This window comes from Rhodamnia argentea, chromosome 1 (genome assembly GCF_020921035.1).
Source record: "Rhodamnia argentea isolate NSW1041297 chromosome 1, ASM2092103v1, whole genome shotgun sequence".
In the NCBI taxonomy this organism is placed as follows: Eukaryota; Viridiplantae; Streptophyta; class Magnoliopsida; order Myrtales; family Myrtaceae; genus Rhodamnia; species Rhodamnia argentea.
Window position 1 is genome coordinate 21,199,736 of NC_063150.1, and position 23,075 is coordinate 21,222,810.

At 43.1% G+C, this 23,075-nt stretch overlaps 1 long non-coding RNA gene across 1 annotated transcript; it reads left to right on the forward strand.

Annotated features, from left to right (window-relative positions):
* The first annotated feature begins 1,987 nt into the window (after nucleotides 1-1,987).
* On the forward strand, nucleotides 1,988-22,697 carry LOC125316677. Its single transcript, XR_007199772.1, has 3 exons — nucleotides 1,988-2,034; nucleotides 7,111-7,114; nucleotides 22,587-22,697. It is a non-coding gene; the product is annotated as an uncharacterized LOC125316677 (long non-coding RNA).
* The last annotated feature ends 378 nt before the right edge of the window (nucleotides 22,698-23,075 follow it).

Here is a 23,075-nt window from a genome sequence, read left to right on the forward strand (position 1 = left end):
CTTGTTTGCCATGACTCGGTCTTGTGAAAAGTGCTAGGACCCTCATTGACCGCTCCTGTGAAAAGTGCTGCGCATACATCTCTCTCGTTTAGACAATTTTGAACCTGTCAATGTGCGGCTAGCACGGTACAACCAAGTTTGGATTAGTCAAATAGCTCTGTTACTATACTTGATGCACAAGGCATTTGGGAATGGTAAATGCAGATTCCTCCTACCAAAGAAAAGTGCAGATTATGAAGATATTATGTTATTGCTACGGGGAAGATGCCGGAGTAAATTCTCAAGAGCTCTTTAACTAGCTTAGCATATGAAAAAGTGCAGCAATATGGGCGAGAAGAGGATCGCAGTGTGTCGACCAATCCAAACATGGTTTCGGAGAAGTTTGGAAATGAACAGTGATATCCGGCCAAAGCTACTTACCCGCGTAAGATCTCCAATGTTGATAACTAGTGCTCCAAGAATTGGAGGAACGTGGATCCGCTGGTTCTCATGAAGCGCTTGAAGTCCTCCAATTTGATCTTGGAGGAGAATCATGAGGAAGTCTTTGTCTGATTGCTTTGTCACACCCATGGTCAACTTGGGTTGGGGGCATGGCGGACAGAAGTTGCACATGATCAAGTCTCTCTTTCCACACTCCATCTCCTTCAAGTGATTTGAGCGGTGTCCTAGAGCTTCTGATAAGAGCTCAAACGGACGAGAGCCCGGTCTCGTCACATGCTTTGAGTACTCCATCAGCATTTCTCCGCCAAAAAATTTTCGAAGCATCAGAAAACTGAAATAGAGCTGCCTTAAAAGTGTGGTTGGATGGATTCCCAGAGAACAACATAAAGTGTGTTGCTATTCTGTATCAATTCGAGGGCAAACGCTTGGTGCTGCTATTGCTAAAACGCAAATAAAGGAAAATCATGTTCAATGTCAATTTAGAAGTGAAACTAATCAATCATTGAGGATCGCTTTACCGATCCGCTTCGTTGATTGAGACTCAATGCAAGCTTATCCGCCATGATGTGTAGTGGAACCTAGGCGAGAAACGTCATACGCATTCGGCGGCAGCAATTGCTTTACCCGACCGAACGAAGGACGGGGCACTTTCATTTGCCGAGTTTTCAACCCCTATTCCCACCGTTTTAATGGAAAGGTACTTTAACTCAAGTTCTATACAATTGCTAGTTTCGCTTTTGATTAAAGGAGAAAAAAAAGGCTATTTAGTAGTATACTCGAAAAGTCTGTTACCTTGCAACAATGTGAACTACTTCAATTCTTCCGCGAACTATCTTTAGTGATTCACTTTGCGAATTTGTTCATGAATTTTACCTTTCTGAAAGGTGAAAGCGCAAGAGAAGCCATTGGCTCACCTGAAAGCTTCGGGCAACTCTTCGGGCTGGGGAGGCTCTGGTCCCATGGAGCAAAATATACTGTCCCTCCAATCCGCAGTTACCGAATTAGAAAGGGCCATGTTGCTGTTGTATATGACCCTCTTCGTAAAATCTCCGGTGTAGAATCCTTTCTTGGCCTCGGTCTCCTGTTCGAACAACCTGCGTGACCCCTCTCCTCTATCACCTCCTCCAAGAGGCTCTCGGGGACCCCATGGTCGATCACCCGGAAGAAACCCCATTTTTCCAGTCCTTGCCCAATATTCCGCACCGGCTCGTGGCGACGGGCGGGGCCCACGTTCATGCACCCTAGGTCGATCACTGGGATGTCTAAGCGATCCTTGCTGCAGGCCACGCTATTGGGCGGCCGGATGAAAATCCGCGGCTTTGGCAATCGCAGCATCCACGAGGCCTTTGATCCCGGCCTCCATATCATCGAACGCTCTAAATTCCTTTGCTCGCTCATGTTTGGGATCCGCACTAGTGACCATTGTGTGTGCTGCTACCAGGTATTACCGTACTTAACCGACTTGGGTCTTGATGAAGTTCACTTTACGTGGTTATTTAGTGAGGATATTGGATGTCCGTCATTGTTGATTTAGAGAAGAAGCCAAACACGAGGGACATGAAGGTTGTCGACAAATGAGTTTTCCTTTAAGTGGTGTTGACGCCTAAATTTTGACTAATCTATTTTTTGCATAAAAATTAGAACTAATTTTAGTTCTAAATAAAAATCATCTCACATATTTATTTTTAGCGTACATTGCATTGGCATATAATTGGGCAAGCAGAACACTTAATTTAGCATGCGTCTAGACTAGGCATGGGATGGAAAAATACACCGAGAAGATTTGAAACTTCAGGGACTATATTGAAAATACTTAAAACTTCAGGGACTGTATTACAAATACTTGAAACTTCGGGGACTGCATTGCAAATACCAAGAGAAGATAATGAAGGGAAGGTGATGAAGAGAAGATGATGAAGGGAAGGTGATGAAGAGAAGATGAAGAAGGGAAGATAATGAAGGGAAGGTGATGAAGAGAAGATAATGAAGGGAAGATGATGAAGGGAAGATAATGAAGGGAAGGTGATGAAGAGAAGATGATGAAGAGAAGATGAAGAAGGGAAGATGATGGAGAAATTTGGCTATAAAAGAGGGAGAGTTCTTGAGAATTGAGGGGGAGTGAAAGAGAATTGAGAGAGTTTTAGAGTGGAAGAGAATTGAGAGAATTTGTGAGAGAAATTCTTTAGAGAGGAAAAAAGAGAGTTCTTGAGAAAAATCGTAAGAGAAAATTTGAGAGTGAAGAAAAGAGTTTAGTCGAGCATCATCTTCGACGAGTCCCGACACGTACTTCGCCTCTCGCCATCCAACAACGCGACTACTTGCCTTTTTTCGACGATAGCCACGTTCTTCCAACTCCGAGATCTTGAAGGAAGCCATAACGTGTACGTGAGTAAGATTTTGTGGAATAGAAGGTAACCCTTTCCATCTCGATCTACAAAAATGTAATCGTTTGGTGTGAACATTTGTTTGTTTATTTTAGACATGTCACGTGTCCCAAAATTTAGCATTATTACATGTTAATTTATTTTTGTAAATACTCGTGATTGGCTGCGTTTTCTTTCTTTCTAAATCACCCATGGTGTACATCGTACAAAGTTCAATGTTTTACATCCCCATAAAAAGAAGAAAAAATCAAAAAATTGCATCTTTGAATTTCAAGTAAAATCCATCAAAATTGCCAAATCAAATATTTTTCATGAAAATGGTACCGAAAGGGCGTTAGAGTAATCTAGCGTAACCAAATCCCCCGAATTCAAAATCTCCGGTTCGCGGAAATAAGATAGTCTTCTCCCGCTATTTTATTTAGGTTTCTAATCAACCTACCGAAAATGATTAGTGGCGACTCCAAATTCAAAACACATTGCATGTTAATTATTTGAACCTTAAGTTGCGATTTGGTATGGACTTGGGAGAGTCCGAGTTAGGTTAGTTAATTAATTAACCTGATAATCCATTAGCCCGAAAATTAACTTGTTTATTTTTTAGGTCGTGACAGTTTGGCGACTCACTGGGGATTAAAGAGGACTTAGGCCAGAATAATTTCATGAAAAATAAAATCACTTGATCCGGCAATCTTTTTTGAATTTTAATCCTTAGGTGTTAAATGGTTTTGCGGGAAAGGGAGTTATAAGGGGAGGAGTCTACGTGGCTAACCTCGTTTTGCGAGGCTTGGTGATGAGAATTTTAATTTTTGAACTATCGGAGTGCTGATTGCTTTTAAAATGTCGTGCATGCCTCTATATAATTGCACTACACCACCTTGACTTGTGACCGAACCCGGGTCACCCGATAGTTTCGAGGATGGTATTTATGTGGTTCTTTAACCTTGGCGGTAAGGCTTCGCTAAAGGTTATCCCGCTTGGATCCCGAATTCTTCAAAAAAATGGCTCAAGAGTTATTCTCATGCACGTAAGGCTATGATGCATGAGAGTTGCTCTTGTCGACCGAACCAAGCCGAGATGATTGGACCCGACTAGTCGTGACTATGTATGCAAGGCAGCAACTAGTCATGATGAACGTACGCGAGGCTGCGACATGTCGTTCTGTCTTTCATTTCATTTTGCTAAAAGAACTAAAATCTGAATCCACACTTCATGTGCATGTCTTTGTGATTGACATTTTTTTCCTACGAGCGGTAATTTCTTGTCTCTTATGCCCTGTTATCTCATTTTTATTTTGGGCTGGTCCATGGTTTAGGTTGATTTAATTGGCACGTGATCTATATACGAATGGGTCGCAACAATATCCGTTTCGTGCCTACTCCAAAGCTAGAGCTCAAGAAGCTATGGGGTAAGTTGAAGCCGGATGGCCAGAAGTACGTGCTCAAGCGTATCGGGTTCATGTTGCCAATTCTTGAGATTGATGTTCAAAGCGGGATCATGCAAGCACTTGCTCATTTTTGGTGCCCCGAGACGACCACGTTTGTGTTCGGAGGTAAGTTTGAGCTCACACCCACTCTGGAAGAATACGATATTGCCATTGGAAAATCAATTGAGTTGGATGTGGTTGAACCACCTATTCGGGTAGATCCGGTGGTAGTGCTTGCTGAATTTTTGGGTTCGACTAAAAAAGAAATTGAAAAAGTGCTCAAGGGTAACTGCAGGGCATGCCCATTATCTTTCCTCATTGAATGTTTTGAAAATAACTCCGACCTCATGAGATCTAAGATTTTTATCTTAACCTTTTTTGGACTTATCATTTTTCCATTCCGTCAGAACGCTATAGATCCCGTGATAGCATGGACGGTAAAACAAGTTTGTGGTGGGGTCAATTTTGTAAACACCATCCTTGCTGAAACTTTCATTTCACTAACATGTTTCGCTCATTCCAAAAAAGAAAACAAGAAAGAAAAAGATAAGACTTTTCGAGCCCCAATTGAGCTTTTACAAATCTGGTTTTTCTCACACCTTTCTCAATTCGGGAAAAACATGATCGTATTTGAAATGGGTATGACTAACAACCCTATTTTAAGATTTAAACAAATACAGGATCGAACTAAAAACTTGCACTATACGCGAGTGGGTCCATTTATTCGAGAATCCAAATCCTAAGATTTTCCTTTGGCAAGTTGTATGGTTCCGAGTGGTAGAAGCTCGATTGTGCCATGGCGACCGAAACCCGTGCCTTTGATGGGCATTTATGGAGCAACCAGCTATCGGCCTCTTCGGGTTACACGACAATTTCGGGTTCCGCGGGATATCCCGCCTTCACTTGGGCCCAACGAATTCCAAGTTCAATTTGAGAAGGACGAGAACTACGAGAGCAACCGAGACGTCATTCGAGGCTTGGCATGAGTGTTCTAATCGAAGCTGATTTGGCCCATAGAGGAGCTCACCGGAAAAATAAGGAGTCACTTTGCCACAACTCGAGTATATTCGGTTTCATGCCATCCCCGCTGAGATACTCCCGAAGATCCCGATCGTGACAATGCAGCATACCCGTCAAGCTCAACTCAAAGCCAGCGAAGAGAAGGCGATGAAGGCCCAAGAAAAGGCAGATGCTTTGGCAAAGGAGAATGCACGATTGCGGCGCGCCTTGAAGGCCCATTCGTCTATAGATCACGTGGCCTCTAAAAAAAGAAAAACCGTTTGATTTCTTGGTTTGCTTAAATTGAGTCATGTATTTACTTTCATAGGTTGATTGTTTAGGAATCTCATCGTCTTATTTCCAATTTCACACTTTGCTTATGTAGTTTTTACAATTTCATCGGTTGTCCTCAATTCTGATTTGGCTTGTTCCTGTTGTATGATTTTTACTAAATTCTATTATCGAGTTTTGAGTAAGTGCCAAACACGAAAGTTGTAGACCTATGTTTGAACTAATGTCTTACAAAATTTCAGAATTAAATTCATAATTTAAGATGGCCCTTCGTTTTTTCAACAACATGCGGTTATAACAGTTTTCTGAACGTGATTTTTTGGAAAGACACATTAAACTGCTTTGATCCGTGCATTTCTAATCCGATTGACCAACATAAAAGTTGTTCATCATCTTCTCAACTATAAGCTCGTAAAATTTGGACATGTTTTGATCAACGCGCAAATTGATACGGATTTTTTCGTAAAAGCGGACAAACTGAAAATTACATGTTTCAATCCTTTGGTTATAATCACTTTGTTCGTTTGAGTCTAGAGGGATGCCATGGACCGGCTCGATATTCTTGCTCTCTGTACTCATTTTGCGTTTGTTACTACGTACAGGTAATTTATCACGGATCCTCCACATATTACTCGATCGATCGCGAGGAAGATGGCCGACATCAACGCCACCGTCGGTCTTTGCCCTAGACGAGAAACTTGGCTCCTTGACCGAGCGCTTCGAAGGGATGATGTCCCGAAAGATGGAAGAAATGATGGCTGCCTTCGCCGCCAAACTTCAATCATCCACCACCAGCCCACCGCTAACCATTCCCGCTCCAATTCCTCCTATGGACAACTCCGGTAAAGCCCCGGAAACTGCTCCCTATCAGACAATGCCGCTAGAAGATGTGATCTTCACAAGCGTGAGCGCGAGCACGAGCACGCCGCCCGTAGTCCCAATCCCCCAAGCCAGCCCCGTGGCCCCGGGTTGAATGGTGATACGGCCAAGCGGTTGGCCCAAATGGAACAGAGGATCCGAGAGGTTGAGGGGACTCACAACATACCCAGATTGACTTGTCTGTCTTTTCAAAGGTCACAAGTGCCGAGAAGTTCAAGATGCCCGACTTTGAGAAGTATGATGGAACTTCCAACCCGGTTCAGCACGTTCGGATGTACCAGGCAAGAATGAACAAGTATGCGACCAATGGCCCCCTAATGGTCCGAGACTTTCCAGGCTAGTTTAAAAGAAGCTGCCATGAGGTGGTATACGGACTACGAGATCTATCGGATGGATGATTGGGAGAAGGCAGCTAATGCTTTCATCAAACATTTTAGCTTTAACTTGGACGTACTCACCACCAGAGAAGATCTTGAACAGCTTGAGATGAAGAAAGGAGAAACAATCAAGCAGTATGCCACCAGGTGGAGGAACGTGGCATCTCAATTGAAACCGGTCCCTCCGGAAAGGGAGCTCATGAAGTTGTTTGTTTCCACTCGCCGCGAATTATGAAAACCCGAGTTACGGGATCCGTCTGCTACGTCATTCAGCCATCTCATCGCAATGGCTGAAGAAATTGAAAACGGTATGAAGAAAGGTTGGTACGATGATGTCACCACGATGACTAAGAGGTTTGCGGTAAGGAAAGATAAGGAACCGGCTCCACAGGTTAACATGACCTACAGCCAGAAACCCATGACCCGGACGCCGGTTGTGCAGATTCCTAATCAGCAGCAGGCTAATTTCGGCGTGCAACGACAAAGAGGGAATCAACGGCCCCCTCGGCGGTTTACTCCTCTACCGGGAACCCCGTCACAGGTACTCGCGGTTCTACGTAAGAGAGGTTTTGCGACTTCTGAGCCTCTACGATCCGGTAACACGAGCTCGCCAAGATATGATCCATCAAAGAAATGTGATTACCACTGCGGGGAGCCTGGACATGACACCGACAGCTGTTTCGTGTTGAAGCATCGGATTCAAGATCTTCTTGATTCTAAGGCATTCTCGTTTCAAGGCAACAAACCGCCGAATGTCCAGAATAATCCTTTGCCGGATCATTCAAGTAAAGTTCTTTGCTATATTCGGGCCGGGGATTAGACACGGGTTGGTGCTTGTTAAAGTTGAAGTAGCCGATGTTCTCAATGCTCTGATCAGGGCAGGATATTATGAGGTCGGTGAACCGATATCACTCGATCGGTTGAAGGAAAAGGTCTCCGCTCTCATGAAGAATGGATTCATAGTCCGGGCAAGTCAAACGGGGACGGTGGCCACTATATCCCAGATTGTCATTAATCGGGATCGGGAGCTTGCAGCTTTGACCCAACCCGAGACTTTTCAAGAGTCTCGGGTGGAAGATGCTGATGTGACTAACTTGATCAAGAATGACCCGGAGGTAGCAGACATGCCCGCCTTGGAAGATGTAGCGGATGACGAACTTGGAATAGTCATTGCCTCGCCTCAGCCTTTTCCGTACGCTAATGACAAGGCGGTTCCTTGGTCCTACGATCTTGCCTTGATAACAAGATCGGGACGCGCTTATAGTGATGACCAACCGACTAAACAAGTCACCGAGAAAGATGCTAAGGAATTCTTGGCTGTAATCAAGGCGAGTGAGTACGGCGTTGTCGACCGATTGCGGAAGTCACCGGCTCGGGTATCCCTACTCGAACTTCTACGGTCATCCGAGAAGCATCGGGAGTCCTTGATGAAGGTACTCGGCGAAATTCACGTACCCGAGAATGTTGAACAGGACAAACTAGAGAACTTTGTGGGGACGATCCTTCTAAAGGATCAGGTTGCATTCGCCGACGATGAGATTCCTCTTGAAGGGCGAGGTCATAACAAAGCTTTGCACATAACGATCAAACATAAGCAAACTCACGTAGCTCGGGTACTTATTGACAACGGGTCGGCACTAAATATTTGCCCATTAGCCACATTGAATCGTCTTGGAATCGACACCGGCCGGGTTGCGGACGGCCAAGACTTCCGTCCGCTCATTCGATGGCGTAAAGAAGGATGTCTTTGGGCGGATCAACTTGGAGATTCAGATCGGGCCTTCTTTGTTTGACATTCTCTTCCAGGTATTGGATATTCCTTCGGCCTTTAACCTTCTCTTAGGCCGACCTTGGATTCATAATGCCGGAGCTGTCCCATCAAGCCTTCATCGAGAAAATTAAGTTCGTGGTCGAATGAAGTTGGTATTTGTCCATGGGGAGGAAGATCACCGGATTTTCAATGAGACGGCCATCCCTTACATCGAACCGACTCATGTTGAAGAAGATTCCTACCACGCTTTTGAGATAGTACACACCATCCATGCATCACCGGAAAGTCCTTTGCCGGTTCCCGAAATATCAGCCACTTCTCTTATGGTGGCTAAGATAATGGTTGGCAATGACTACAAACCCGGTATGGGTTTAGGTCGACATGGCCAAGGGATTCGCACCCCAATTGAACCCAAAGGCCAATCTCATACAGCCGGTGCGGGATGTCGAGGACGTGGACATAAAAGAGGCGTAATGGGTCGCGGTAGCGAGGCATGCGATCCCTTTACCCCCACCTCTATATACCACTTTCCGATCAGGTGGAGTGGTTGGAGGTTACGATAATTTGACCCAATTCGAAGAAGACTTGGGGATTGTGTTCCCCAACACACCAAAGGATCGAGATATTCCAGTTGAGCCAATAGGGTGCGAAGAGGATGAAGGGGTCTTCGATATCGCTGGTTGTTTTGACGATGTAACAATTGCTGCTATATCCGAAGACGGAGCGCATGAAGAGGAATCTTACCCAGCACCTAAACCTTCCAAATCATTCGTCAATGCCATATGTGATGATCCATTGGAGGGTTTAGATTCGTAGTAACATCTTTATGTTTATGCAATCCCCTGCGTGGGACCTTTTCTGTTTCCTTTAGGTTTTGGGTCACATTGGGATTTCTATTTTGTGTTGCACTCTTGAATTTTTTCCTAGAAGATGTAATTTCATATCAATAAAATTGCACTATTTTTCGAATCTTGTTGAAGTATCCCAAACCAACCCGATGACGATAACCAACGACCAACAAGTTTGTCATCATGGTAAGAACCGAGGGTTGGGCTTCTTCAAGAATTCATGTCCCACGGTTTTGAAAAAAAATATAATAACAAAAAAATAAATAAATAAAGTTCTTCAAAAAAAAAAAAAAACACCGCAATTAAACCTTGTTTGTTTTTCTGATTTTGTTACTTTATGTTTCAGGGGGATACATGAGGAGGAGAACCTAGTGGATTTAGAAGTATACGACCTAGATGAGTCCAATCCAGATTATGAGGAAATTCGTCGAGATTTCGAACGACATGAGGAGATCAAGCCCTTGACAGGTGAACAAACTATCTCGGTCAACCTAGGCGATGCGGAAAACCCTAAAGAAGTTAAGATCGGGGCAAACCTTTCCAAAGAGATGACCGAGCGCTTGATTAAGCTCTTAAAGGATTACCAGGACATTTTCGCCTGGTCCTATGCAGATATGCCCGGTCTTGACCGTTCTATTGTCGAACATTGTTTGCCGATCGATCCTTCGGCTAAGCCGATAGTGCAAAAGTCAAGGAGGGCCGGACCTGAATTGGTCCGGAAGATCAAAGAGGAAGTCATGAAGGCGCTTGACGTCGGATTCCCGGAGACTACGGAATATTCTGATTGGGTTGCCAATATAGTCCCGATCATGAAGAAGGATGGACGTATTCGAGTCCGTGTCGATTACCGAGATTTGAATAAGGCCAGTCCTAAAGATGATTTTCCCCTCCCACATATTGACATGCTCGTTGACGATCTTGCGGGGTTTGAATTGTTTTCATTTATGGATGGTTTTTCCGGGTACAATCAGATCCCGATGAATGTCAATGACAAGTTGAAAACCACTTTCACCACACCATGGGGAATGTTTCATTACCGGGTGATGCCGTTCGGTCTCGGAAATGCTGGGGCTACTTACCAACGAGCCATGGTTGCCCTTTTCCACGACATGATGCATAATGAGATTGAGGTTTACGTTGATGACATGATAGCAAAAACAAGGCATGGAGAAGATCACGTCGAAACGCTCAAGAAATTGTTCGACGGACTCCAAAAGTATAAGTTACGCCTCAACCCCGCCAAGTGTGTCTTTGGGACCAGCTCGGGCAAGCTGCTCGGATTCGTGGTGAGCAATAAGGGTATTGAAGTCGACCCTTCTAAAGTCAAGGCTATTCGTGAGCTTAAGCCGCCGACGACGGTTAAAGAAGTTCGAAGTCCGATGGGTAGGCTAAACTATATTGCTCGATTCATCTCTCGGTTATCAGAAACCGCTAAGCCATTCCTCAAGCTGTTAAAGAAGAATGCGCTAATCCAATGGGATAGCGAATGTGAAGAAGCTTTTGGGAAACTGAAGCAGCATCTCATGAGTCCACCCGTGCTTGTTCCTCCAACACCGGGGCAACCTTTAATCCTCTACCTCACAATCCTTAGTGAGTCTTTGGGTGCTATGTTAGCACAAGAGAGGCAGGAGGATGGAAAAGAACGAGCCATTTATTATCTGAGCAAGAAATTCACTGCCTGAAATGAAGTACACCGAAGCAGAGAAAACATGTGCGGCGTTAGTCCGGGTACTGCACGGGCTTCGGCAATATACCTTGCATTACCAGGTACTTCTGGTGACAGAGTGCGATCCTATCAAATACTTGCTTAATCAACCCGCCTTGATTGGTAGACTTGCCAAATGGCAAATCCTCATCTCCGAATTTGATGTTCAATATTTGTCCCAAAAGTCAATCAAGGGACGGGCTATAGCAGATGTCCTAGCTGAAAATCCGGGGCGAGATGATGATGCCTATTATTATGAGGACCGGATCGTGTCGGTGGAGGATTACATCCGGACTATGTATTTTGACGGAGCTGTCAATTTATCGGGATCGTGCACGGGCGCGGTTCTGATATCTCCAGGTGGTCAACATTATCCTGTGGCCGCAAAATTGGTATTCCCTTGCACAAATAACATAGCGGAATATGAGGCATGCATCCTCGGTCTGCAGGCTGCGATTGAAATGGGGATAGCCCGACTCAAGGTGTTCGGAGATTCCGCTCCGATTATCCTTCAGATCGTTGGAAAGTGGAAGACGAGAGATGCTAAATTGCTACCCTACCATGAGTATCTGGATAAACCGGTGGAGGAATTTGAGGATATCTCATTTGAGTATCTATCCAGGACTCATAATCGATTCGCCGATGCATTGGCTACCTTGTCTTCAATGTTACAAATCGCCAATGGACTTGAGGTTGACCCTCTGAAGATCGAGGTATTAAAAAAGCCGGCATATTGTATGGCCGTGATCGATGAACCCGATAGTAAGCCGTGGCACCATGACATCAAAACTTATATTCAGAAGCAGCGGTTCCCTCAAGAAAGTACCGTGTCTGACCAAAAGTACATAAGGAAGATGGCTTCGAAGTTCTTCTTAAACGGAGAAAATTTATACAAGCGATCATTCGATTCTGTCCCGCTAAGATGCGTTGATTCAACCGAAGCAGTTCGTCTGATGATGGAAGTGCATGAAGGGATCTGTGGTCCACACATGAATGGCCACATGTTAGCTAAGAAGGTCATGAGGTTGGGTTATTATTGGCTCACGCTCGAAAGAGATTGTATTCAGCATGTCCGGAGTTGTCACAAATGTCAGATTCATGGTGACAAGATTAATGTCCCTCCGAATGAGTTGCATCACTTATCCGAACCATGGCCGTTTTCTATGTGGGGCATTGATGTTATTGGCCCTATCAATCCTAAAGCATCCAATGGGCATCGATTCATCTTGGTAGCAATTGACTATTTCTCTAAATGGATCGAAGCCGCATCCTATTTAGCGGTCACAGCACGAAATATCGTGAAATTTATCCGTCGAGATATCATCGCTCGATATGGTTCACCTGAAGCCATAATCACCGACAATGGCTCAAACTTGAACAACAAGCTAATGGACGAATTGTTCAAGGAATTCAAGATCAAGCATCCGAACTCTTCCCCATATCGTCCTCGGATGAATGGAGCAGTAGAAGCCGCCAATAAGAATATTAAGAAAATCTTAGCAAAGACGGCTGAAAATTATCGCGATTGGCATGAGAGGTTGCCATTTGCGCTTATGGCATATCGGACCTCGATCCGGACATCTACGGGAGCAACCCCGTATTCTCTAGTATATGGAATGGAGGCTGTTCTACCTATTGAAGTGGAAATTCCTTCGTTACGTATACTGTCTCAAGCTAAGTTGACTGAAGCCGAATGGATCCAGCAGAGGACGGCCCAATTGAATCTAATCGACGAAAAGAGACTTAAGGCTGTATGTCATGGCCGGTGTTATCAGCAGAGGGTTGCTAAATCATTCAACAAAAAAGTTCGGCCTCGATATTTTCAGATCAATGACCTGGTCTTGCGAAAATTGTTGCCAATAGTCGCACTCCCGGAAGGGAAGTTTGCTCCAAACTATGGTGGTCCATATATAGTAACGAATGTGCTCCCTGGTGGTGCTTTGATTCTAGCCGAGATGGATGGTCGTGTCTTTACCAATCCAGTCAATTCGATCTTTGTAAAAAAATATTATACCCGATTTACTCTCATGTTGTCATAATCAAGTTATAATATCAAGACAGATTCACAAGTTGTTCACATTCGGGCATTCGTTTGTTTCCTCACTACTAATCTTTGCTGAGAGATTGTTTCAAATGGGGGGTTTCTCCGGCCCAATTGAATTGACCATCGGGAGCGTGAGATTTACATATCTACAAAGTAAAATGGTTATCTTGCAAAAAATATGACGACCAAGATAAAATCGTCAAGCATATAGAAGATGGAATAATGCGAAAGCAACATGCGAATGAGCAAAAACTTGCATCCATTTCATTCAGCGGAAAACCTTACAAACAGATCAGCGGGGTGGGAACGTAAAGCCAAACCGAGCCCTAATGAGCATCACAAAGGAGTTCAACCGACTCTCCATACGGTTGATACCCCGCCTACACCGATCGCTCCGAGAATCAAGATCCGCCACCTTAAAGAGGAGGAGCTCACATTTCTCTTTAAGCTTGGCTACCTTGTCCTCGTGATACTCGACAAAGCAAATTCCAAGTCATGGATCAGCATTCTCCCGCGGGCTATATCCAGGGTCGGATCGTCCATCCTTTCTTCCAGCCATGTGCATTGGAATTTCAAAACAATATTGAGCGGATCACGCTCAAAGATGGTCCGAGACATGGCCAAACGTTCCACCAAGTTCCCCCTCTCACGAATCAGCGGTGAGACTTGATCATTACCGTAGTCAAGGGCCTTCTTATAATTGTCGGCTACAAGATCGGCCAACACCAAGTTATCTCGTCCGATCCCGATAGCGTGCCCTCACAAGATGGGCCAAAGTAACATCTTGATGAGCATGATTGTAAGCCTCCGGGAAGTTAGTGAAGAGGGTAGGGAAGATCCTATATTCCTCTTCTAACTTGGTACCTTGAATAGAAGTAGTGTCCATATCCCTAAACATAAGACGAATTTCAGTTTCGACCTCCGGATGGTTGGCTATATAAGAGTAGCCCTGGCCTAGGAGATTATAAAGTTTCTCCCATTTGGCCAAAACCTCAGCCGAGAAGACGTGTGCAGGGAGGGAGGCCATTGTTGTTGAAGCAAGCGAAAAAGAATGGATGCGAAAGAGTGCTTAGAAGGTTGGAGATGAAGATATGAAAGCGATGATCGTCTCGGCGTTAAATCCTAATTTAAAGGGCAGGAAAAGTCATAGCAATAATTATTGTGGGGGCTGAGTTAATTATCCGGGTGAAACTACAGACGTTTCGTCCGTGAATCACGGATCTACCATCTCGAGGCTCACGAATTCGAAAAAGTTGCGAAATGACTTAAATGTTCCGCCATATTAAAAGAGGGACAAGCATATCGCAGAAAAGATTTGAGGGTCCCACCATGTCAGAAGGAAATGAAGAAGACAGAGCGGGAAACACGAAATCTTGGGAGAAGCACTGGCTTAGTGGTTTTCATCCACGTTAAAAGGGAGGCTACGGAACATGCATGTTTACTCGGAAGAATTTGGAGAGAGTAAGCATACATCGGAGAGTAGAATGAACAAAAGCCAGTAAGAAGTATTTCAATCCAACATGTTTGAAGGCTACCAGCACTTACTGGAGGCAACCAACCTAGACATCCCCGAGAATGAACTGCTGAATTTCGAGGCCGGATCCAGCCTTGAAGCCGTAAAACCCAACTCCCTTGGCGGTGAAGTTCAAGATCTCGATAACAGCAACAACAATAGCAGCAGCAGCAGCCGTAGTCAACCCCTTAAAAGAAAACATCAAATCAAAGAGCTCGAAGCTGCCTTCAAGGAGTGTCCTTACGTGAACGGGAAACGAAAAAATGAGTTGAGCCGGAAGCTAGGAATGGAGCCCTTGAAGGTCAGGTTTTGGTTTCAAAACAAGCGGGCCCGAGTGAAAGTTCAAAGTGAAAGTCATGAACTTGCGTCTCTAAAGGAAGAGAATGAAAAGCTTCGAGTAGAGAACAAGAGGTATAGGGATGCTCTTAACACCGTTGTTTGCCATGTCTGCAGCAACCCCATCACCTTTGGTGGCATGTTCCTTGATGAGCCACATCCGAGCATTGAAAATGCTCATTTATCGATTCATCCTCCCGAGCAAGTTCTCGCACAATCGGATTTCGTTGGGGATACATCCCAGAAAGTCGGCCTTGCGGAGGCGTAACCGATGCCCTTCGAGGGAAGTGACATGCATCACTACAATTGGAGTTTCCACGATGTCACGCTCGGCCGATTCAACACCGATGAAACTCCGAATCCGTAGCCTACATGAAGCTTGAGTTTTTATTATGGGCTTTCAAAATATCACTCTTTTGAGCATCACTAGCTAGCCCTTATGAATTCTCAAGAGAAGTAGAGACATGCGTGAATGAATGTACTGTTTGTTACAAAGTCCCCATGTGAGACATTCTTCCTTTTACGCCTAGAGTTAATCAAGGGGCAAAGAACATTACTATCCGCAAATATCGTCATGCTTAAATGCGTGAATTCTTTGTCAGATTTGACTGAACGCCGAAAGGAAAAGTATTAAAAGCCTTCACATAGGTAGATGCAAAAAGATTTGAGAAAAAATAGCTGCCTCGTTATTAGAGAAAGCAAAAAGATTCGAGGAAATAAGCGCCTCGGGAGGAAGTGAAAAGATTTGAGGAGGGAAATAATCGCCTCGTTCGTAGGGGGAACCGAAAAGATCCGAGGAGGGAAATAACTGCCTCGTTTATAGAGAAAGCGAAAAGATTTGAGGGCTCCTACATATCAGAAAAGGAAAAAGATGACAGATTGAGTGAGAGGCAAGAGTTATTACGAAATGGATCCAAGGCACTAAGACCGGAAAGGAGAGGAAAAGTTGTCCTCTTTCGTAGAAAAAGCGAAAACCTATATGCGAGACTAACGGATCAGAAAAAGTTTATAAATGACCACCGGAACTCGTCACGAAAGACCACCATCACTTTTGTGATTTTCGGGCGATTGTTTTGCAAGTCTCGAAAACATCTAAAGCTCGGTCTCTGGTCGAAACAGCCATTTTCGATCTACATATGGAAGGTTTTAAAAGAAAAACACGTTCATTCCAAGCGGAAGTATGGGAACCTTCCTATCCCGAAGATTCGCGAGTCATGGTCATTGATGGCAACCCCGTTTCCCTCTCAATCCTCGTTGCTATGCTGAAAAGTTGCATGTACGGGGTTTTTGCTTATGCGAAAGCAACGGATGCCTTACAAGTCCGAGGCAGTACAAATATGATTTTGACATCGTCGTCACGGCCCGTGGTAGGGATCGACATGGACGGTTTCGATCTCTTAAAGATCATTGATTCGAGTTGGACATACGGGTCATCGTAGTATCAGCAAGTAATGATCGCCAGTTCATAACGAGGGCCATATCGCATGGTGCTCGAGACGTCCTACTGAAGCCGGTCTGCGTTCGAGTGCTCCAAAACATTTGGCAGCATGCTGTAAGGAAGCAATTACTCGTACAAAAAAACCACGACCAAGGCGACGACGACGATTTTGTCCAAAAGAAAAGGCCCCTTTGGTCCGCCAAGCTTCATTCTATATTCATTGAGGCGGTTCGACAGCTAGGAATCAATTCAGCACGACCACCGGCTGTACACAAAATGATGAATATAGACGGACTCACCATGCAAAGTGTCACAAATCACCTTCAAAGGGTTAGAGATAAGCTGAGGAAGCACGATGCAGCTTGGGACCAAGGCGACCGGACCGGAGTTGATTGGAAGATCAATTCCGGGAAAACCTACCGAGCAAAAGGTACCCGGCCATTTCCCAATCAAGAATACAGGTCATACCAACCTTCCGCTGGTGGTTCTAGTAGCAGACCAGTTGATCATCCCTACAAGTTCCCGAGCAACGACGGAGGCTCAAGCTTAAGGAGTCAGATCGCTCACAGCAATCTGTCACCGGTGTTAGCAAGTAACAATGCCCAATTCGAGTATCAATTGCTCGAAAAATCAGAAGATTACTTTGATGATGAGCTTGCTACCTTGATGAGCCTGTTTGGAAATGAAGGACCTCCAGAGCTGTGATCCGAAGCAAGTTATTATGGGTCTTCAAACAACGATTGTTGGTGTTTAGTCCAAGACAGAATCGGTTGATCGTTGAAGTGGCCAGCAAGAGAGGTGGAACCAATCTCGCATGAATACTCCTTTAATTCCATGTATAGTTCCCCTACGTGGGATATTTTTTACTTTCTAACTGTCTAGAATTTGCCTAGAGTTAAAGGACGAATTTTCTCCTCTCTTGTCAAATGCGTAAGTTCCTTACTAAGTTAGGCCCGTAGCAAATCAATTTGTGGACTACGCCTCTGAACGCCCGTAAAGAAAAATTCCGAATAGCCTTACTTGGGAGAATACGAGTAAAAGGCCAAACGGGCTCAAAGATGGGTAACTCCGTATCGTCCCAATTGGCTCTCAGTCATTTCAAACTCTAAATTATGCTTATTTTATTCTCGACAGGGGATTGCCAACCGTTTTGAGAACAATATAGCAAAAAGCGAACCAACCATGGACGCCAACATCACCCACACCTAGTGGTTGGGGGAATGACAGTGGTCCGAGGCATCCCGGGTTCGATCCTGGGATTTGGCATCAATGTACAAAGATTAATAAAAACTTTTTTGCTTCGCGATTCGGTGCCGATTGAAACTCAGCCAAGATGGTTACGTAACCTGGAGAAATAACATCCCGGACATACGATCTGATCCGGATGAATTGATCTTTTCAATTCAAAGTTTGCAAGGAATACGTACAAGGGTAAAGCGGTATCTTTTCAACTCGTTTAGAACGTGAGAACGTACATTGACGCTTTCCCTTTTGATTTTTACAGAGGGGTTGCCTTTCCGGATAGGGAAGTATCCCTTCTCCCGAAAAATTAATGAAATGAGAAATTCCTGGAGCCTTTGACAATCTCATGTCTCAAACTAGATAATGAAGTTTTGCAACTCATTTGCATGAGCAGGGGCAACTCACAATTCACGCCCTTAAGAATTTTCTTACGTGCTTGCACCAAGATAAAAAGTTGCTACATTTTATATGCTCGAAAACACTCATACATTGCATAGTTTGCGCATGACTGTTCCTCATGTTTAATTTACCAACTCTGAATAAGGAACATGAACTACATAAGATACATCGAATGTATGGAATGGGGCGAGACAGGATGATGAAAGGCAATCTTTTTCCAAACACGTCCCATTTTTTTAGGCGAGTTGAACGATGGCTAAGTTCCGCATTTCACAAGGTAAAAGGTCTTCTCGCAAAAGGTACGATAGCCGAAATGACAGAGGCATTCAGTTCTCTATCTCAAACACTACGGGTGATCCATTGATTACCCCTTTTGAGCGGTGGTTTCATTTCTTTATCCCTGTCAAGAACCACCCCACATCGGGGTCTAGACGAGTTAATTCCAGCAGCAACACGAGGTAAATGGTTAGAAATTTTCTTGCTCGGACTAACATTAATCTTCGGGTGTTTCTTTGCATTTATACTCGAATTTTAATTCAAGTGCCTTAGGATGATGAAGAGCATTCATTTCTCTATCCTATACACTTCATTCTTTGCATATCCCACTTGAGCCCGCAAATTCATTTCTTAAACCCCTGTTGGTGACCATTTGCTCATTCCAAAGACGAAGATAGCATTTTCCCAAGGATTAGAATTGGAGATGGTCCGGTTAACAGAGAATTCCCGAATGGACTCATTTCTTGTATGCTAGATTTTTTACGTTTACATAATTTTTCTTTGTAAATGTTTATACTTGTTGTAATTCCTGGTTCAAAATCATGGGATTGTAAAAAAATGGAGAGGCAAACTCAGCTCAAAGGAGAAGGGCCCTCTCGAAAAAAAAAAAAAAAAAAAGAAGCAAAATAAAGAGATGTCGAAGAGCTCTCAAAGAAAAAGAAAAAGAAAAAGAAATCTCTTCTCGAAAAAAAGAAGAAAAAAAGAAAGATGAGAGTCGGGAGTAAGAAAAGCAAATGCTGATCTCATATGAAAATTTCAAGCATAGGAAAAGCAAAGTGCCTACCAAAAGTAAGGCCAATGCACATTCATTTGTAAAGTACTTCTGAATTTTGAATGTACATTTTTGCATGTTAAGTTGTAAATTCCATGTACATGTTTGCATTGTGTCTCTTGCAAATCCTTGACAGACACTTGTTGTGAAGAAGACTCCCCAAGAAATCGGTTTGCAAAGTGCAATTTTCGGTAAAAAACTACCATCCCTCATTCAATGATGGTATTCTTTTCGAAGACATTTCCGGAAGACCAAGATCGGTGACTAGTCGGCGATGATCACCAACGTCAAGCCCCTTCTCATTTAATTTCTGAGCCAAAACGAGCCTTTTCGTTCCTCGGTCCCCAATCCTAGCCTACGTTATAACCCTCCAAAGTCTCTTCCGATTAGGGCACTTGAGTTAACGTAGAGTTAAATGATTTTAAGCATCACTCGAAGAAGTTCGAGCAAGATTATTTCTCTCTCATTTTTGCGGGGTTCTTGACTTGTAAACCCGGAGCAGATAACGAAGAAATTCATTTCAGCAGCCTTGACTCAACTAGAGTCCCCTTTGTAAACCTTTGACCTAGCTCTCATTACGGTCCTAATCAAGACCTCCGGATCGGCTCGGTCGTATCAATTGCGAGATTACTTGGATCCTTATCGAATGCGATGATGGAAAGATTGAGTGATTTCTCTTGAATCCTGCAGACGGGATAAATAGCTTTTCTCGAGAGTGAGAGAAAGCCCTTTCGGACTGAAGTCCCCCCATTCAGCTCACATTCGAGGTATTCGTAATGTGAGAACCTCCCTGGACAAAATTGGTAATGCAAACTTGACAGAATGGTTATGCATGAACCATAGTATGAGTGATTGCATTATACTCATTGTTGAATATGTTTGTGTGTGTTACCTCTGACATTCTATGATAGGTAATACATTCCCGATGTTCGAGTTCCCTCCCGAGGTCTCGAAATTCATCCAAGGATTATTGAATGAGCAAGTTTTGCTGGCAAATGCCTACCGTGTACGATACGAGCAATCTGTTTCGTTCCTTGATTAATCGTTTGGAGAACCCAGGTAAGTTTTCTGAACCCTTTTTCAAATTAACAACTCTTCTAATGATAGTTGTTATGATTCAATTCGTGCAATATGCCCCTTTTGTACTTATCGATTCCATTCGGTGGTACTCCTCTCAAATATTGTTCAAATCGGGCAATATGCCTCTCCTGTCGAGTCGTGTAGACATATGCACCGACGATCTTGACATCTTACCAAATCATAATGACGTAGCTCTTATGATTTTGTTTCCTCTTCTGTCAGGTCGTGAAGACATATGCACCGGCGATCTTGACATCTTATCAAATCATAACGACGTAGCTCTTATGATTTCGGTCTCGAATCACGAAGACGTATGCACCGGTGATCTTGACCTTTAGTCGGCTCATAATGACATAGCTCTTATGATTTTCGGCTCCTTTATCAAATCATGAAGACATAAGCACCCATGGTTTTGATCCAAACCAAATCATAATGACGTAACTCTTATGATTTTGATTCCCCTTTGTCGAATCGTGAAGACATATGCACTGGCGATTTCAACATTTAATCAACTCACAACGACGTAGCTTTTGTGAACTTGGTTCCACTTCTTTCGACTCACAACGACGTAGCTCTTGTGATCTCGAACGACACATATATTTTGATTTGTCTCGCACCGGAAAGAAGCCTCTGGTAACAGATAAGGCACCAATACCTTAAAATCCTTGCATCCGCAAAAAGAAACTTGGAAATTAAGAGAACCATTAGCTTACGAGAAATTTGGTAAAACAGGTATTCTTGTATGCGATCCATGTACTGGTTTCTCTAACATGGAAAAGAGGAATTATGACACATGTTATTTACAGTCTTGCATATCATGCATCACTTCATTACATTATAAAAAATGGGATTAAAACTCCCACCAAAAAGTTCATCCATAATTTGCACTATCAAAATTTAGGATTCAATTTTGTCTTTGAGCGGAACCTCTACGAGCCTCCACTCAAAGAGGGGCAGCTGTTGACGCCTAAATTTTGACTAATCTATTTTTTGCATAAAAATTAGAACTAATTTTAGTTCTAAATAAAAATCATCTCACATATTTATTTTTAGCGTACATTGCATTGGCATATAATTGGGCAAGCAGAACACTTAATTTAGCATGCGTCTAGACTAGGCATGGGATGGAAAAATACACCGAGAAGATTTGAAACTTCGGGGACTATATTGAAAATACTTAAAACTTCGGGGACTGTATTACAAATACTTGAAACTTCGGGGACTGCATTGCAAATACCAAGAGAAGATAATGAAGGGAAGGTGATGAAGAGAAGATGATGAAGGGAAGGTGATGAAGAGAAGATGAAGAAGGGAAGATAATGAAGGGAAGGTGATGAAGAGAAGATAATGAAGGGAAGATGATGAAGGGAAGATAATGAAGGGAAGGTGATGAAGAGAAGATGATGAAGAGAAGATGAAGAAGGGAAGATGATGGAGAAATTTGGCTATAAAAGAGGGAGAGTTCTTGAGAATTGAGGGGGAGTGAAAGAAAATTGAGAGAGTTTTAGAGTGGAAGAGAATTGAGAGAATTTGTGAGAGAAATTCTTTAGAGAGGAAAAAAGAGAGTTCTTGAGAAAAATCGTAAGAGAAAATTTGAGAGTGAAGAAAAGAGTTTTAGTCGAGCATCATCTTCGACGAGTCCCGACACGTACTTCGCCTCTCGCCATCCAACAACGCGACTACTTGCCTTTTTTCGACGATAGCCACGTTCTTCCAACTCCGAGATCTTGAAGGAAGCCATAACGTGTACGTGAGTAAGATTTTGTGGAATAGAAGGTAACCCTTTCCATCTCGATCTACAAAAATGTAATCGTTTGGTGTGAACATTTGTTTGTTTATTTTAGACATGTCACGTGTCCCAAAATTTAGCATTATTACATGTTAATTTATTTTTGTAAATACTCGTGATTGGCTGCGTTTTCTTTCTTTCTAAATCACCCATGGTGTACATCGTACAAAGTTCAATGTTTTACATCCCCATAAAAAAGAAGAAAAAATCAAAAAAATTGCATCTTTGAATTTCAAGTAAAATCCATCAAAATTGCCAAATCAAATATTTTTCATGAAAATGGTACCGAAAGGGCGTTAGAGTAATCTAGCGTAACCAAATCCCCGAATTCAAAATCTCCGGTTCGCGGAAATAAGATAGTCTTCTCCCGCTATTTTATTTAGGTTTCTAATCAACCTACCGAAAATGATTAGTGGCGACTCCAAATTCAAAACACATTGCATGTTAATTATTTGAACCTTAAGTTGCGATTTGGTATGGACTTGGGAGAGTCCGAGTTAGGTTAGTTAATTAATTAACCTGATAATCCATTAGCCCGAAAATTAACTTGTTTATTTTTTAGGTCGTGACAAGTGGAAGTTGCCTCAAGATTTATGTCAGACAAACACTCGAAGTTGCAACATAAGAATTCCTTGTCTCTCGACTATGACAGCATTTGTCGCCAAATCCTTGAAAGCACTTGTTAACGATCATATAAATGTATTAATTAAAAACCATAAGTAATTAATTAATTTCCTATCAAGAGAAAACCCAAGATTATTTCCTTCATTCCTTACAAGAGAGTTCTATTTTCTACTTTTATGCAGAAACGTGATTGGTGCACTCTATATCGGAAGAGCTCATAAATTAATAACTAATTATATAGTGACTAATTAAAGTTGTGGCAATTCCAAAACTGGAATCCTATACGTGAAAGATCATGTAACATATTCCTATTTTCCACATATAAGTTAACCCTTGAGAAAAGAATTATAAACGCAACAATCTAATCAGTCAGCCCTATGTTAACTATCATGACATTAAAGCAAATGTAAAATATCATCAATTTCAGCCGCAAAATTAAGTTAA